This window comes from Triticum aestivum, chromosome 3A, assembly GCF_018294505.1.
Source record: "Triticum aestivum cultivar Chinese Spring chromosome 3A, IWGSC CS RefSeq v2.1, whole genome shotgun sequence".
In the NCBI taxonomy this organism is placed as follows: Eukaryota; Viridiplantae; Streptophyta; class Magnoliopsida; order Poales; family Poaceae; genus Triticum; species Triticum aestivum.
The window spans coordinates 737,486,888-737,506,843 of record NC_057800.1 but is presented as its reverse complement, the minus strand read 5'-3'; positions in this window follow the sequence as shown (position 1 = coordinate 737,506,843).

The following is a 19,956-nucleotide window of genomic DNA, read 5'->3' as shown; positions in this document are numbered from 1 at the left end:
TCGAACATCTCATATGCTCCATGTCTCTCAAAACGCTTTTGGAGCCCCGGCTCTAAGCTGTAAAGCATGCCGCACTGAACGAGGGAGTAGTCATCAGTACGTGCCTGCCAAGCGTTCATAATGTCTTGTTCTGCAGGGAGAACAGGTGCGTCACCCAGCGGTGCTTGTAGGACATAATCTTTCTTGGCAGCTATGAGGATGATCCTTAGGTTCCGGACCCAGTCCGTGTAGTTGCTGCCATCGTCTTTCAGCTTGGTTTTCTCTAGGAACGCGTTGAAGTTGAGGACTACGTTGGCCATTTGATCTACAAGACATATTGTAAATATTTTAGACTAAGTTCATGATAATTAAGTTCATCTAATCAAATTATTCAATGAACTCCCACTTAGATAGACATCCCTCCTGTAATCTAAGTATAACATGATCCGAGTTAACTAGGCCGTGTCCGATCATCACATGAGACGGACTAGTCAACATCGGTGAACATCTTCATGTTGATCGTATCTTCTATACGACTCATGCTTGACCTTTCGGTCTTCTGTGTCCCGAGGCCATGTCTGTACATGCTAGGCTTGTCAAGTCAACCTAAGTGTTTGCATGTGTAAATCTGTCTTACACCCGTTGTATGTGAACGTTAGAATCTATCACACCCGATCATCACGTGGTGCTTCGAAACAACGAACTGTCGCAACGGTGCACAGTTAGGGGGAACACTTTCTTGAAATTATTATGAGGGATCATCTTATTTACTACCATCGTTCTAAGTAAACAAGATGCAAAAACATGATAAACATCACATGCAATCAAATAATAATAGTGACATGATATGGCCAATATCACATAGCTCCTTTGATCTCCATCTTGGGGCTCCATGATCATCTTGTCACCGGCATGACACCATGATCTCCATCATCGTGTCTCCATGAAGTTGCTCGCCAACTATTACTTCTACTACTATGGCTAACGTGTTTAGCAATAAAGTAAAGTAATTTACATGGCGTTTCTCAATGACACGCAGGTCATACAAAAAATAAAGACAACTCCTATGGCTCATGCCGGTTGTCATACTCATCGACATGCAAGTCGTGATTCCTATTACAATAGCATGAACATCTCATACATCACATATATATCATTCATCATTCATCACAACTTTGGCCATATCATATCACAAAGCACTTGCTGCAAAAACAAGTTAGACGTCCTCTAATTGTTGTTGCAAGTTTTACGTGGCTGAAATAGGGTTCTAGCAAGAACGTTCTTACCTACGTGTAAGCCACAACGTGATTTGTCAACTTCTATTTACCCTTCATAAGGACCCTTGTCATCGAATCCGCTCCAACTAAAGTGGGAGAGACAGACACCCGCCAGCCACCTTATGCAACTAGTGCATGTTAGTCGGTGGAACCGGTCTCACGTAAGCGTACGTGTAAGGTTGGTCCGGGCCGCTTCATCCCACAATACCGTTGAAGCAAGATAAGACTAGTAGCGGCAAGAAAGTTGACAACATCAACGCCCACAACAAATTGTGTTCTACTCGTGCAAGAGAACTACGCATAGACCTAGCTCATGATGCCACTGTCGGGGAACGTTGCAGAAAACAAAAATTTTCCTACGGTTTCACCAAGATCCATCTAGGAGTTCATCTAGCAACGAGTGATCTGATTGCATCTACATACCCTTGTAGATCACGCGTGGAAGCGTTCAAAGAACGGGGATGAGGAAGGCGTACTCGACGTGATCCAAATCACCGGAGATCCTAGCACCGAACAGACGGCACCTCCACGTTCAACACACGTACGGTCAGCGTAACGTCTCCTCCTTCTTGATCCAGCAAGGGGGAAGGAGAGGTTGAGGAAGATGGCTCCAGTAGCAGCACGACGGCATGGTGGTGATGGAGCTACAGTACTCCGGCAGGGCTTCGCCAAGCACTATGGAGGAGGAGGAGGTGTTGGAGAGGGAGAGGGAGGCACCAAAGGCAAAGGTGAGAGGTCCTCCCTTCCCCCCACTATATATAGGGGGCCTAGGGGGGCGCTGGCCCTAGGAGATCCAATCTCCTAGGGGGCGCGGTGGCCAAGGGAGGAATCCCTCCTCCCCAAGGCACCTAGGAGGTGCCTTCCCCTTCTAGGACTCTTCCTTTAAAGTTTCCCCACCCTAGGCGCATGGGCCCTAGGGGGAAGTGGCGCCCCAGCCCACTTTGGGCTGGATCCCTTCCCACTTCAGCCCATGGGGCCCTCCGGGATAGGTGGCCCCACCTGGTGGACCCCGGGGACCCTTCCGGTGGTCCCGGTACAATACCGGTGACCCCGAAACTTGCCCCGATGGCCGAAATAGCACTTCCTATATATAATTCTTTACCTCCGGACCATTCCAGAACTTCTCGTGGCGTCAGGGATCTCATCTGGGACTCCGAACAACATTCGGGTTACTGCATATACATATCCCTACAACCCTAGCGTCACCGAACCTTAAGTGTGTAGACCCTACGGGTTCGGGAGACATGTAGACATGACCGAGATCGCTCTCCGGTCAATAACCAATAGCGGGATCTGGATACCCATGTTGGTTCCCACACGCTCCTCGATGATCTCATCGGATGAACCACGATGTCGAGGATTCAAGCAACCCCGTATACAATTCCCTTTGTCAATCGGTATGTTACTTGCCCGAGATCTGATCGTCGGTATCCCAATACCTCGTTCAATCTCCTTACCGGCAAGTCACTTTACTCGTACCGTAATGCTGATCCCTTGACCAGACACTTGGTCACATTGAGCTCATAATGATGATGCATTACCGAGTGGGCCCAGTGATACCTCTCCGTCATACGGAGTGACAAATCCCAGTCTTGATCTGTGTCAACTCAACAGACACTTTCGGAGATACCCGTAGTATACCTTTATAGTCACCAGTTACGTTGTGATGTTTGGTACACCCAAAGCACTCCTACGGTATCCGGGAGTTACACGATCTCATGGTCTAAGGAAAGGATACTTGACATTGGAAAACTCTAGCAAACGAACTATACGATCTTGTGCTATGTTTAGGATTGGGTCTTGTCCATCACATCATTCTCCTAATGATGTGATCTCATTATCAATGACATTCAATGTCCATAGTCAGGAAACCATGACTATATGTTGATCAACGAGCTAGTCAACTAGAGGCTTACTAGGGACATGTTGGTGTCTATTATTCACACATGTATTACGATTTCCGGATAATACAATTATAGCATGAATAAAGACAATTATCATGAACAAGGAAATATAATAATAATGCTTTTATTATTGCCTTTAGGGCATATTTCCAACAGATTCTTGTTCAGAATATGATCCTAATGACTATTCTAACCTCTAGGAGTCAAAGGCAGATGGCCTGTCATGTTCACCCATCAAGGTGCCTGCTTTAATTTGGCAAGGTTTTATTGATTGCGCGTATCTTGCATATGTCGTCTTGCATTTCTAGTTTGTTGCACCGCCATCTGCTTAGTTTACTCATCATATATGTCGAGATGCCATGCCCATCCATTATCAATACATATTCCATCTGTCATCATACCATGTTTTTCCAATCAAATGATGTTCTTGTGCATCAGACATCAAAAAGGAAGAGGGTGATTGCCGAACCTGAAGGAGCACCAGCAAAGTCCTTGAAAAACGTGGTGGTGCTGGAGAAATCAGACAGCACCCCACTTATATTGGCTGTACAACCAGTGACACAAAACGTAGGACCGACTCCAGCAGACTGTACCCATACTTCACTGGCCACACCACTAGCCCCACCACACAGGACCTGCACTCCAGCAAAAGGTATACCGATTTCATTTGCCATAGCACCAGCTGTACCACAGAAAAATCCCACTCCAGCAAAAAGTACAACAAGTCCACCGGCCGAAGACCTATCCCAACTGCAGAGACGGCCAATTCCTGCAGATTGGAATTCCATTCCATTTATTCCTAGTTTAAAAGACAATGCTTTCAACGTTGTTAGGGACTACGTGCATATATTCCCATTATGGGAAGATTATTGTGAAGACAAACACCATTTTCACATATTCCTGTCCAACTTACGTGTAAGTGCTATTATTCATGGTTATTATTTTCCTGTTTTCTGCTGATTGAACATCAATGATTTACATTACATTGTTGTAACTAGGCGAGGGTCAATCTGGATAGTCATGACGAGCAAAGCTTGCTTGTGTTTTTCAAGGAAGCATTGCAGCAGTATCGGTGTTATCTGAGGAAATCACACTTTGATGGCAAGTCTATAAACGAATTTCTGGTGAAGTCTCCTGTGCTAAATTTAGAAGACATTGAATGGAAAAACCTTGTTATGCACTGGTCTCATTCCCTGTCTATGAAATCACATGACAATTTGAACTTCTACTTTTCCGCATGTGCCTTACGGATCTTTTTTGCAGGATATGCTCGAAGAAGAATTTCTATTTGACAAGAACGACAGGATATCGCAAATATGCTGCCCGCTGCCTTGTTCTTGTTAGTACTTGTTGTCCTGTATCACTGTATTTGCATACATACCTGGTTCATTATGTGACAGTAGTATGCATGATAGCTTGCTTATCAATTGTTCGCTCCAAATTATCTGATATGTATGAATGGTTACATTAGTGTAGAATATATCCAATGCCAATGTTTTTTTAGCTCTGCATTGTTCTTGTAAGTACATGATGTCCTTTATCAGTGTACTTATAATGACAGGTAGTTGTTCATGTACCATCACTCTGCAACTTATTTTCCTTTGCCCTCCATTTTCTACACATCAGATCTATATTTACTCTTACCATAAGGTTGGCACTGAAGAAGTTTAGTTGTGCATTGCTCTTGGCTGTATCTTTTGCCTGTATCGTTGCACTTACATTTATAGCTACTTGGTTATTTAGCATCACTCTTCATCTTATCTTAAATATTCTCCATTTTTTCGTATATTATCACATCTATATTTACTCTTAACAAAACGTAGAATAAAGGCAATGCTTTTGAAGAAGATTCCGTGGTAAACTTCTTGAATTGCCCCCCCCCCCCCATCAGCATGGACAAGGCCTTTATAGCGCATGTCTTCACCAATAATGTAAGTTTGTCCATCTCAAGCCTTCAAACTTTGTTGTATATATTTGGTTAGGCATGACTGGAACAGCTGTTTATTTTTGGTGTTTGCGTTAAATTGCTTGTTTAAAGTTTATTATGTAGTTCATAAACAAAAGTTTGTCCTTTCTCAATTTAAGTTTTTAGTTGTACAACCAAGTTCATTCTTCATACCATGTAAATTAAACTATACACAGCATGTGATCTTCTTTTTCACTGCATGTATGCTTCTGTTCTTCATCCGTAATCCAGTGGTGTGGTGAACCTACCCACTACAGCACAATGTCATATTCTGCAATGTCTTAACTATGAACAATGTCATATCATTCTACTATTATTTAAACCGTCTCTTTATTTGCCAATCTAAAATGGTATAAATTCATAGCACACTAACCATTGATACTTATGAGTTCTTGATCTGTAATCCAGTGGTGTCGTGAAGCTGTCAACTCCTTCACAATATCATTTCCTACCATGTCTTGACCCGAACAATACCATATTGTGTTAATGCAATTTTAAACGGTGTCACTTTATTCTTCTGTAAGAAATGTGATGAATTGTTAGCACTGATACTTTTATGTGCAAAACCTATCATATGTCTGCTTGTTTATCTTTTAGAGTGAGGAAGATATATGTGTTGAACAAGCGCAGTCTCATCATCTTGCTCAGCTGCTTGCGTTGCAGCTCCCCAGCAGGGCTAATCTTTCTTGAACTCTATTGAAGTGTTGCCGGTTTTGTATATTATTTTGTCGGCGTGTTTATTTGCACTGGTGGCGATCTTTGATGCCCAGTGTATGTAATCTTTTGTCTGCTTGTGCTTTATTATCATAGTGGCGAACTTTGATGCCCAGTGGATGTAATATGCCATAATTTCTTTATTGTATAGTCTAGGTTTTTTCTTATTCACGATGCTGCAGTTATTTTACTGTATATATATATCCTGTCTTCGCAGTAAACCGGCCAAACCGTAAAATTAGGGTACATGATCGGGCCATCATGCAATCACGATGTAGGTTGGACCTGAAACGTGCCGAACAGCTCACGGGTCGGCAGTAGCCAGAAATGAACCCCGGCCCATGATTGTGCGAATCAAATCACGGGCTTTTAATAGGCCAAAATTGTCTCGGTCCTTGTTTGGCCCAATCAAATATCGGCTGCGAGCACGCCGGATGCAAACCGGGCCGTAGTTAGGCCCAACTATATGACGGGCTTTTAACATGTCGAAATTAATATAGGGCCGAAATGTTAAACGGGCCCTTAATAGGCCAAAACTAATATCAGCCGAATTACTAAGTGGGCCTTTAGCAAGTGGGCTCAAAAGCATAGTGTCCAGTTGACGGGCCGAATCTGATATGGGCCATAATTGAGCCCAAAGCCTCTTAAAGGGCCAAACCTGATCTGGGCCGTAATTTGGCCCAGAACGTGGTAGGCTTTTAACGGACCGGATCTCATATGGGCCACTCTTAGGCCCGGAGCGTGGCAGGCCATTAATGGGCCGGATCAAATATGGGTCGGTGCGGTGTCAAAACCGGCGGATCTCGGGTAGGGGGTCCCGAACTGTGCGTCTAGGCGGATGGTAACAGAAGACAAGGGACACAGTGTTTTTACCCAGGTTCGGGCCCTCTCGATGGAGGTAAAATCCTACTCCTGCTTGATTAATATTGATGATACGGGTAGTACAAGAGTAGATCTACCACGAGATCAGAGAGGCTAAACCCTAGAAGCTAGCCTATGGTATGATTGTTGTTCGTCCTATGGACTAAAACCCTCCGGTTTATATAGACACCGGAGAGGGCTAGGGTTACACAGAGTCGGTTACAATGGGAGGAGATCTACATATCCGTATCGCCAAGCTTGCCTTCCACGCCAAGGAAAGTCCCGTCCGGACACGGGACGAAGTCTTCAATCTTGTATCTTCATAGTCCAAGAGTCCGGCCAACGGTTATAGTACGGCTATCCAGACACCCCCTAATCCAGGACTCCCTCAGTAGCCCCTGAACCAGGCTTCAATGACGACGAGTCCGGCGCGCAGATTGTCTTCGGCATTGCAAGGCGGGTTCCTCCTCCGAATACTTCATAGAAGATTTTGAACACAAGGATAGTGTCCGGCTCTGCAAAATAAGTTCCACATACTGCGATAGAGAGAATAGTATTTACACAAATCTAATCTGCTGACGTATTCCGCAGCGTGACATCACACCATGGCCAAGCCTTTATTCAAATCGTTTTTGTTATCCCACCTTAGCGCACTTCGCGAGGCAGTTTCCTTGGCACGTCTTGTCGAAGCAGAGATCGTGTTCCCTTTGTTTACGGGATTCTCATCAATACGGGCGTGGGTAACCCAACCGTGCCATTGATTACGGCGCTTGGGAGATAAGCGAGTTTTACCAGGCTGGTGGGGGCACATAGTTTCGTCCGTCCATATAAGGGGATAAGGATCCACCTTTTTCATCCACACCTTCTTCCTCCTTTGCTCATCCATTTCCACACACTCAAGCTCCAGCGCCCAAGTCCACATTCCCCACCTCAACCTTCTCCAAGCATGTCCGGAGCGGGAGGCAAGTGGATGGTCTCCTCCGTCATGGAGGGACACATCAAGAAACTGAGGAAAGCCGGATACTTGTTCGACGACATCGCGCACCGGCTCCCAGACGAGGGGCAGCTCATCCCCACCCCGAGGCCCCATGAGAGGGTGGTGTTTCTCACCCATTTCCTCCGCGGACTGGGCCTCCCTCTCCACCCATTTGTCTGGGGGATCATGTTCTACTACGGCCTGGATTTCCACGATCTGGCCCCGAACTTGATCCTCAACATCTCGGCGTTTATCGTCGTGTGCGAGGCCTTCCTCTGCATCCAACCCCACTTCGGCTTATGGCTGAAGACCTTCAATGTCAAGCCGAAGGTAGTGTGCGGCTGCCAGACGGAGTGTGGAGGCGCCATGTTGGGGGGTGGGGGGGTGAGGATAGCATAACCAGATGGGTACTTCAAAAACTTATGCTGCTGGGTGGACTCCAGAACAGGTTTAAATGTCAAGCAGTAGGTTCATAATTTTTATCTTTAAATCTTTGCTCTTTTTCCAGTGACATGGCACATCACCGTACAACACAAGTAATCTAACGAAGCCTTAAGCTGCTCTGCTTTCTTATATGCAAGAGTTAATATATACTCCCTTTATAAATTAATATAAGGGTGTTTAGATCACTAAAATAGTGATCTAAATGCTCTTATATTAGTTTACGGAGGGAGTAGAAAACAAGCACCCTGCTGGAGGTGACTATTACGTCCAGTTCATAAAACAACCTCCCTTTGGACATAAGCCTACTAAAACTTTTGAAACTTTGACTATAGGTATCGTTTAAATATTTAGACTTGATATTTGGAAATCATATGCAGATTTGCCTCGAAAAGTATTGGCACTTTAGTTTGACTTTACTGATGTATTTTTAAATAGGATCCAAGCATGTTACGCTCCCTCCATTAGCATGCTATATACTGTGAGGTGACCTAAGGCCATTGAAACATGCCTCTTTGTGCTGTAAGCTAATTGTTGCCTATAATCATGGACAGAATGTTAAATTGCCAAAAGCTTTGGTTATTAAGAAGGCGGACAGCAAGAAGGTCGATTTACTAGAGGACCTTGAGATTAAAAAAGACGAGACTGTGTCTAAGGCAGAAAGCAAGAAGGTACATATTACATGCCGCTTTGTTCTTATTCATGATTCTCCACCCTATGGTTTAGCCACTTTTTCCCTTGAACTGTTGATTTCGATTAGATGGTCCAGTTTCCAGCAAAAAATCCTAGTTCTGTTGTCCTTGATATTACTGTGTCACACCATAATGAAGATCCTTCTTTTTGTAAAGGGGATGACCCCGGCCTCTAAAAAAATAATTTTATCGGGGACAAGTGTTGAATTCGATTGACATTCTTAACGGTCATTCTGAAAGTTTATTCTCCCTGGCATCTCATGTTTATATCTTTCCTTGCCTACTTGGGGGGGGGGGGGTTCAGGATAGAGTACTTAGATGGGTGCTTTACAAAATTTCTGCTGCATTCAAGGTTGTGTAGAGTCCAGAACAAGTTCATATGTCATTTGTCAAGCAGCAGGTCACCAATTTTTATCTTTGAAATGTCTACTCTTTTTCCATTTACATGACACATCACCAAACAACACAGGAAATCTAACCAAGCCTTAGGAGAAGTATAGGATTGGAGTGGCATGCCCCCTTGAATCCTATAGGATTTTCAAGGAGTGTTTGATGCCACAGGAAAAACAAAGGAATTGTAAAAATAGGTTGGAGTAAATGTTAGATTTTCTATAGAATGTAGTACAAGATTCCATAGGAAAAATTTCTATGGGATCCAATCCTATGAATCAGAGGACCACATAGGAAAAATTTCTAAGGATTTCAGTCCTCCAAAAATCCTATAGAATTCCTTTGAATTAAAGGAGCCCGTAAGCTGCTCTGTTTTCTTATACGTGAGAGTTAATATATAAGAACGCAAGCTCCCTGCTGGAGGTGGCTATTACGTCCAGTTCATGAAAGAACGGCCCATTTGGACATAAGCCTACTAAAACTTTGACTACCTTTGAATATTTAGACTTGACACTTGGAAATCATATGTGCAGATTTGCCTCGAAAAGTATTGGCACTTTTGTTTGATTTTATTGATGTATTTGTGAATATCAATTAATGCTCCATGTTATGTGTTGGAGACCTGTCCAAAACTTAAGCTTTTTGTGATCTACTAGCATGCTATACTGTGAGGTGACATGAGACCATGAATGACCATGAATATTTACATGCTGCTTTGTGCTGTATGCTAATTTACTATAATCATGTGACTTCATTTTGTTGGAAATATGCCCTAGAGGCAATAATAAAAGTATTATTATATTTCATTGTTTATGATAATTGTCTTTTATTCATGCTATAACTGTATTATCCGGAAATCGTAATACACGTGTGAATACTTAGACCACACAATGTCCCTGGTGAGCCTCTAGTTGACCAGCTCGTTGTGATCAACAGATAGTCATGGTTTCCTGACTATGGACATTGGATGTCGTTGATAACGGGATCACATCATTAGGAGAATGATGTGATGGACAAGACCCAATCCTAAGCATAGCATAAAAGATCGTGTAGTTCGTTTTGCTAGAGCTTTGCAAGTGTCAAGTATCTCTTCCTTCGACCATGAGATCGTGTAACTCCCGGATACCGTAAGAGTGCCTTGGGTGTATCAAACGTCACAACGTAACTGGGTGACTATAAAGGTGCATTACAGGTATCTCCGAAAGTAGCTGTTGGGTTGACACGGATCGAGACTGGGATTTGTCACTCCGTATGACGGAGAGGTATCTCTGGGCCCACTCGGTAATGCATCATCATATTGAGCTCAATGTGACCAAGGTGTTGGACACGGGATCATGCATTACGGTACGAGTAAAGTGACTTGCCGGTAACGAGACTGAACAAGGTATTGGGATACCGACGATCGAGTCTCGGGCAAGTAACGTACCGATTGACAAAGGGAATTGCATACAGGGTTTGATCGAATCCTCGACATAGTGGTTCATCCGATGACAACATCGAGGAGCATGTGGGAGCCATCATGGGTATCCAGATCCCGCTGATGGTTATTGACTGAGAGCGTCTCGGTCATGTCTGCATGTCTCCCGAACCCGTAGGGTCTACACACTTAAGGTTCGGTGACGCTAGGGTTATGAAGATATGGATATGCAGAAACCCGAATGTTGTTCGGAGTCCCGGATGAGATCCCGGACGTCACGAGGAGTTCCGGAATGGTCCGGAGGTAAAGAATTATATATAGGAAGTGCTATTTCGGGCATCGGGACAAGTTTCGGGGTTATCGGTATTGTACCGGGACCACCGGAAGGGTCCCGGGGGTCCACCGGGTGGGGCCACCTGTCCCGGGGGGCCACATGGGCTGTAGGGGGTGCGCCTTGGCCACTATGGGCCAAGGGCACCAGCCCCTATAGGCCCATGCGCCTAGGGTTTCCCCCTAGGAGGAGTCCTAGTGGTGGAAGGCACCCCTAGGTGCCTTGGGGGGAGGGAAACCTCCCCTAGGCCGCCGCCCCCCTAGTAGATCTCATCTACTAGGGCCGGCGCCCCCCCTGGCACCCCTATATATAGTGGGGGAGAGGAGGGACTTCATACACCAGCCCCTGGCGCCTCCATCTCCCCCCGTTACGTCTCTCCCTCGTACTCTCGGTGAAGCCCTGCTGCTGTGACGCCCTGCATCCACCACCACGCCGTCGTGCTGCTGGATCTTCATCAACCTCTCCTTCCCCCTTGCTGGATCAAGAAGGAGGAGACGTCTCCCGTCCCGTACGTGTGTTGAACGCGGAGGTGCCGTCCGTTCGGCGCTGGTCATCGGTGATTTGGATCACGTCGAGTACGACTACATCATCACCTTGCAACCTTCCGCACGCGATCTACAAGTGGTATGTAGATGCAAACTCTCTCCCTAGACTCGTTGCTTAGATGAACTCATAGATGGATCTTGGTGAAACCGTAGGAAAAATTTTAATTTTCTGCAACGTTCCCCAACAGTGGCATCATGAGCTAGGTCTATGCGTAGTTCTCTTTGCACGAGTAGAACACAACTTTGTTGTGGGCGTGGATTTTGTCATCTTACTTTCCTCTACTAGTCTTTTCTTGCTCAACGGTATTGTGGGATGAAGCGGCCCGGACCAACCTTACACGTACACTTACGTGAGACCGGTTCCACCGACTGACATGCACAAGTTGCATAAGGTGGCTGGCGGGTGTCTGTCTCTCCCACCTTAGTTGGAGCGGAATCGATGAACAGGGCCCTTATGAAGGGTAAATAGAAGTTGACAAAATCACGTTGTGGTGATTCGTAGGTAAGAAAACGTTCTTGCTAGAACCCAATTGCAGCCACGTAAAAGATGCAACAACAATTAGAGGACGTCTAACTTGTTTTTGCAGCGATTGATCATGTGATGTGATATGGCCAGAAGTTGTGATGAATGATGAATTGTGATGTATGAGATCATGTTCTTTGTAATAGGATTCACGACTTGCATGTCGATGAGTATGACAACCGGCAGGAGCCATAGGAGTTGTCATTATTTTTTGTATGACCTGCGTGTCATTGAATAACGTCATGTAAACTACTTTACTTTATTGCTAAACGTTAGTCATAGAAGTAGAAGTAGTCGTTGGCGTGACAACTTCATGAAGACACGATGATGGAGATCATGATGATGGAGATCATGGTGTCAAGCCGGTGACAAGATGATCATGGAGCCCCGAAGATGAAGATCAATGGAGCTATATGATATTGGCCATATCATGTCACAACTATATAATTGCATGTGATGTTTATTATGTATTATGCATCTTGTTTACTTAGGACGACGGTAGTAAATAAGATGATCCCTTATAAAATTTCAAGAAGTGTTCTCCCCTAACTGTGCACCGTTGCTACAGTTCGTCGTTTCTAAGCACCACGTGATGATCGGGTGTGATGGATTCTTACGTTCACATACAACGGGTGTAAGACAGTTTTACACAGCGAAAACACTTAGGGTTAACTTGACGAGCCTAGCATGTGCAGACATGGCCTCGGAACACGGAGACCGAAAGGTCGAACACGAGTCGTATGGAAGATACGATCAACATGAAAATGTTCACCGACGATGACTAGTCCGTCTCACGTGATGATCGGACACGGACTAGTCGACTCGGATCGTGTAACACTTAGATGACTAAAGGGATGTCTAATCTAAGTGGGAGTTCATAATTTGATTAGAACTTTATTATCATGAACTTAGTCTAAAACCTTTGCAAATATGTCTTGTAGATCAATGGCCAACGCTAATGTCAACATGAACTTCAACGCGTTCCTAGAGAAAACCAAGCTGAAAGATGATGGCAGCAACTATACGGACTGGGTCCGGAACCTGAGGATCATCCTCATAGCTGCCAGGAAACAATATGTCCTAGAAGGACCGCTAGGTGACGCTCCCGTCCCAGAGAACCAAGACATTATGAATGCTTGGCAAACTCGCGCTGATGATTACTCCCTCGTTCAGTGCGGCATGCTTTACAGCTTAGAACCGGGGCTCCAAAAGCGTTTTGAGCATCACGGAGCATATGAGATGTTCGAAGAGCTGAAACTAGTTTTTCAAGCTCATGCCCGGGTCGAGAGATATGATGTCTCCGACAAGTTCTACAGTTGTAAGATGGAGGAGAACAGTTCTGTCAGTGAGCACATCCTGAAGATGTCTGGGTTGCACAACCGTATGACCCAGCTGAACATTAACCTCCCAGATGAGGCGGTCATTGACAGAATCCTCCAGTCGCTCCCACCAAGCTACAAGAGCTTTGTGATGAACTACAACATGCAGGGAATGGAAAAGACCATTCCTGAAGTGTTCTCGATGCTGAAGTCAGCAGAGGCTGAAATCAAGAAAGAACATCAAGTGTTGATGGTCAATAAGACCACTAAGTTCAAGAAGGGCAAGGGTAAGAAGAACTTCAAGAAGGACGGCAAAGATGTTGCCGCGCCTGGTAAGCCAGTTATCGGGAAGAAGTCAAAGAATGGACCCAAGCCTGAGACTGAGTGCTTTTATTGCAAGGGGAAGGGTCACTGGAAGCGGAACTGCCCCAAATATTTAGCGGATAAGAAGGCCGGCAACACCAAAGGTATATTTGATATACATGTGATTGATGTGTACCTTACCAGTAATCGTAGTAACTCCTGGGTATTTGATACCGGTGTCGTTGCTCATATTTGTAACTCACAGCAGGAGCTGCGGAATAAACGGAGACTGGCAAAGGACGAGGTGACGATGCGCGTCGGGAATGGTTCCAGAGTCGATGTGATCGCCGTCGGCACGCTGCCTCTACATTTACCTACGGGATTAGTTTTGAACCTTAATAATTGTTATTTAGTGCCAAGTTTGAGCATGAACATTGTATCAGGATCTCGTTTAATACGAGATGGCTACTCATTTAAGTCTGAGAATAATGGTTGTTCGATTTATATGAGAGATATGTTTTATGGTCATGCTCCGATGGTCAATGGTTTATTCTTAATGAATCTCGAGCGTAATATTACACATGTTCATAGTGTAGATGCCAAAAGATTTAAAGTTGATAACGATAGTCCCACATACTTGTGGCACTGCCGCCTTGGTCACATTGGTGTCAAGCGCATGAAGAAGCTCCATGCCGATGGACTTTTAGAGTCTCTTGATTATGAATCGTTTGACACGTGCGAACCATGCCTCTTAGGTAAAATGACCAAGACTCCATTCTCCGGAACAATGGAGCGAGCAACCAACTTGTTGGAAATCATACATACCGATGTGTGCGGTCCAATGAGCGTTGAGGCTCGCGGAGGATATCGTTATGTTCTCACTCTCACAGATGACTTGAGTAGATATGGGTATGTCTACTTAATGAAACACAAGTCTGAGACCTTTGAAAAGTTCAAGGAATTTCAGAATGAGGTGGAGAATCAACGTGACCGAAAGATAAAATTCTTACGATCAGATCGTGGAGGAGAATACTTAAGTCACGAATTTGGTACACACTTAAAGAAATGTGGAATCGTTTCACAGCTCACGCCGCCTGGAACACCTCAGCGAAACGGTGTGTCCGAACGTCGTAATCGCACTCTATTGGATATGGTGCGGTCTATGATGTCTCTTACCGATTTACCGCTATCATTTTGGGGATACGCTCTAGAGACAGCTACATTCACTTTAAATAGGGCACCGTCTAAATCCGTTGAGACGACACCGTATGAATTATGGTTTGGAAAGAAACCTAAGCTGTCGTTTCTAAAAGTTTGGGGATGCGAAGCTTATGTCAAGAAACTTCAACCTGAAAAGTTCGAACCCAAGTCGGAAAAATGCGTATTCATAGGATACCCTAAGGAAACTATAGGGTATACCTTCTACTTAAGATCCGAAGGCAAGATCTTTGTTGCCAAGAACGGATGCTTTCTGGAAAAAGAGTTTCTCTCGAAAGAAGTAAGTGGGAGGAAAGTAGAACTCGATGAAGTACTACCTCTTGAGCGGGATAGTGACGCAGCACAGGAAACCGTTCCTGTGATGCCCACACCAACTGAAGAGGAAAACCATGATAATGATCAAAGTACTTCGGATCAAGTTACTGCTGAACTTCGTAGGTCCACAAGGACACGTTCCGCACCAGAGTGGTACGGCAACCCTGTCCTGGAAATCATGTTGTTAGACAACAATGAACCTTCGAACTATGAAGAAGCAATGGCGGGCCCGGATTCCAACAAATGGCTTGAAGCCATGAAATCCGAGATAGAATCCATGTATGAAAACAAAGTATGGACTTTGACAGACTTGCCCGATGATCGGCGAGCAATAGAAAACAAATGGATCTTTAAGAAGAAGACAGACGCGGATGGTAATGTTACCATCTATAAAGCTCGACTTGTCGCTAAGGGTTATCGACAGGTTCAAGGGATTGACTACGATGAGACATTCTCTCCCGTAGCGAAGCTAAAGTCCGTCCGAATCATGTTAGCAATTGCCGCATACTATGATTATGAGATATGGCAGATGGACGTCAAAACAGCATTCCTTAACGGGCATCTTAAGGAAGAACTGTATATGATGCAGCCGGAAGGTTTTGTCAATCCTCGGAACGCTAACAAAGTATGCAAGCTCCAGCGATCCATTTATGGACTGGTGCAAGCATCTCGGAGTTGGAACATTCGCTTTGATGAGATGATCAAAGCGTTTGGGTTTATGCAGACTTATGGAGAAGCCTGCGTTTACAAGAAAGTGAGTGGGAGCTTTGTAGCATTTCTCATATTATATGTAGATGACATACTCCTGATGGGAAATAATATAGAATTTCTGGACAGCATTAAGGCCTACTTGAATAAGTGTTTTTCAATGAAGGACCTTGGAGAAGCTGCTTATATATTAGGCATCAAGATCTATAGAGATAGATCGAGACGCCTCATAGGTCTTTCACAAAGCACATACCTTGATAAGATTTTGAAGAGATTCAGAATGGATCAGTCCAAGAAGGGGTTCTTGCCTATGTTACAAGGTATGAGACTGAGCTCAGCTCAGTCACCGACCACGGCAAAAGATAAAGAAGAGATGAGTGTCATCCCCTATGCTTCAGCCATAGGATCTATTATGTATGCCATGCTGTGTACCAGACCCGATGTAAACCTTGCCGTAAGTTTGGTAGCAAGATACCAAAGTAATCCCGGCAAGGAACACTGGACAGCGGTCAAGAATATCCTGAAGTACCTGAAAAGGACAAAGGACATGTTTCTCGTTTATGGAGGAGACGAAGAGCTCATCGTAAAGGGTTACGTCGACGCTAGCTTCGACTCAGATCTGGATGACTCTAAGTCACAAACCGGATACGTGTATATGTTGAATGGTGGAGCAGTAAGCTGGTGCAGCTGCAAGCAGAGCGTCGTGGCGGGATCTACGTGTGAAGCGGAGTACATGGCAGCCTCGGAGGCAGCACATGAAGCGATTTGGGTGAAGGAGTTCATCACCGACCTAGGAGTCATACCCAATGCGTCGGGGCCGATCAAACTCTTCTGTGACAACACTGGAGCTATTGCCCTCGCAAAGGAGCCCAGGTTTCACAAGAAGACCAGACACATCAAGCGTCGTTTCAACTCCATCCGTGAAAATGTTCAAGATGGAGACATAGATATTTGCAAAGTGCACACGGATCTGAATGTCGCAGATCCGCTGACTAAACCTCTCTCGCGTGCAAAACATGATCAACACCAGAACTCTATGGGTGTTCGATTCATCACAATGTAACTAGATTAGTGACTCTAGTGCAAGTGGGAGACTGTTGGAAATATGCCCTAGAGGCAATAATAAAAGTATTATTATATTTCATTGTTCATGATAATTGTGTTTTATTCATGCTATAACTGTATTATCCGGAAATCGTAATACACGTGTGAATACTTAGACCACACAATGTCCCTGGTGAGCCTCTAGTTGACCAGCTCGTTGTGATCAATAGATAGTCATGGTTTCCTGACTATGGACATTGGATGTCGTTGATAACGGGATCACATCATTAGGAGAATGATGTGATGGACAAGACCCAATCCTAAGCATAGCATAAAAGATCGTGTAGTTCGTTTTGCTAGAGCTATGCAAGTGTCAAGTATCTCTTCCTTCGACCATGAGATCGTGTAACTCCCGGATACCGTAAGAGTGCCTTGGGTGTACCAAACGTCACAACGTAACTGGGTGACTATAAAGGTGCATTACAGGTATCTCCGAAAGTAGCTGTTGGGTTGACACGGATCGAGACTGGGATTTGTCACTCCGTATGACGGAGAGGTATCTCTGGGCCCACTCGATAATGCATCATCATATTGAGCTCAATGTGACCAAGGTGTTGGACACGGGATCATGCATTACGGTACGAGTAAAGTGACTTGCCGGTAACGAGACTGAACAAGGTATTGGGATACCGACGATCGAGTCTCGGGCAAGTAACGTACCGATTGACAAAGGGAATTGCATACAGGGTTTGATCGAATCCTCGACATAGTGGTTCATCCGATGACAACATTGAGGAGCATGTGGGAGCCATCATGGGTATCCAGATCCCGCTGATGGTTATTGACTGAGAGCGTCTCGGTCATGTCTGCATGTCTCCCGAACCCGTAGGGTCTACACACTTAAGGTTCGGTGACGCTAGGGTTATGAAGATATGGATATGCAGAAACCCGAATGTTGTTCGGAGTCCCGGATGAGATCCCGGACGTCACGAGGAGTTCCGGAATGGTCCGGAGGTAAAGAATTATATATAGGAAGTGCTATTTCGGGCATTGGGACAAGTTTCGGGGTTATCGGTATTGTACCGGGACCACCGGAAGGGTCCCGGGGGTCCACCGGGTGGGGCCACCTGTCCCGGGGGGCCACATGGGCTGTAGGGGGTGCGCCTTGGTCATCATGGGCCAAGGGCACCAGCCCCTATAGGCCCATGCGCCTAGGGTTTCCCCCTAGGAGGAGTCCTAGTGGTGGAAGGCACCCCTAGGTGCCTTGGGGGGGAGGGAAACCTCCCCTAGGCCGCCGCCCCCCTAGTAGATCTCATCTACTAGGGCCGGCGCCCCCCTGGCACCCCTATATATAGTGGGGGAGAGGAGGGACTTCATACACCAGCCCCTGGCGCCTCCATCTCCCCCCGTTACGTCTCTTCCTCGTAGTCTCGGCGAAGCCCTGCTGCTGTGACGCCCTGCATCCACCACCACGCCGTCGTGCTGCTGGATCTTCATCAACCTCTCCTTCCCCCTTGCTGGATCAAGAAGGAGGAGACGTCTCCCGTCCCGTACGTGTGTTGAACGCGGAGGTGCCGTCCGTTCGGCGCTGGTCATCGGTGATTTGGATCACGTCGAGTACGACTACATCATCACCTTGCAAGCTTCCGCACGCGATCTACAAGTGGTATGTAGATGCAAACTCTCTCCCTAGACTCGTTGCTTAGATGAACTCATAGATGGATCTTGGTGAAACCGTAGGAAAAATTTTAATTTTCTGCAACGTTCCCCAACACATTTGGCAGGTTTGCATTGTATATGATGATAGAATGATGAGTCACAAACCAGTAAATTTTTGTCTCAAAAAGGATAAGAGGATGCTACAACATAATGCTCCATACTTGGCATATGAGGTACCTGGGCGCCTTGACGCCATCATGAAAGCATCAAGGAAAGACAAAGTGATTGAAAGGTAAAAACTGTTCTTTATTGTTTCTTTACATTTCAGCTTGTTTTCACTGTTTACATTATTATTCTTCCTTTACTATCTTCTTGCTGTTTGGTTCCTGTTAATTTGATACATTTGATTTTCATGCATGTCACAATCTTCATGTATGCTGTTTACCACCTTATGGATTTGCTTTTCACGCATGTCACAATCCCTGTGTAGGCAGTTTACTTCATTGGTGTTTTGCACCATATGTAGCTCATTTAATTATTTTTATTTTCTCTAGGGTGAAGGTGTTGAAATCGGAACCTGCAAAGCTTGAAGATATGCTGGCTATCCATTCTCTTAAACACATGAATTTTATCGAAAGCCTTCCGCTAAACAAAACAAATGTGGACGAGTTCAGTGAATATTACACCGATGATATGTATTGTTCTGCTGGTACAAGAGAAGCTGTGTATTTAGCTGCTGGAGGATTTATAATGGTAAGTTGTTTAATTGAGCTGTACCGCTTTACTTATTTTTTTCCCTCTGATTTTGCTAAGTACTTTGATTACCATTAAATTCAATATTTTTGTTCCACATCTAGCCCAAAGAGCGTCTTATAATCTGATATGGAGGGTGTACCTCATTAAATTCAATGTCCCAAGATATCTGTAACTTGTAGCTGCTCGGTTGGGTGAAGAGTAGGGATTAATCAGGGAATCAGCCTATTAACTGAATTTATATAGGTTAATTAGGGCCATATCTATATATCTTAGCTACATAGGAACATGCAATGTACTAACTGCCTAGATATGTTATTGTACAGTGAATTTCACCCTCTAAGTCATCAGGATCATACAAGACTCCAAACTCCCACCCCATATCATCCAAATTTCTCTTCAAAGATGCAGCATTTGCAGAGGTAGGAGCAGCCAAAGAGCTACACATCAACAAATAATCAAATACACCACATTAGACAGCAGCAGCAGTAGTAGAATATAAGCAGTAGCAGCAGCATATAGCACAGATTAGGAGAGGGAGGAGCGGTGAGCTTGAGAAGGCTCGGGGCGGCGGCTGCTCCAGCCTCGGGTTATTACTACGGGAGGGAAGGGAGAGTGAGA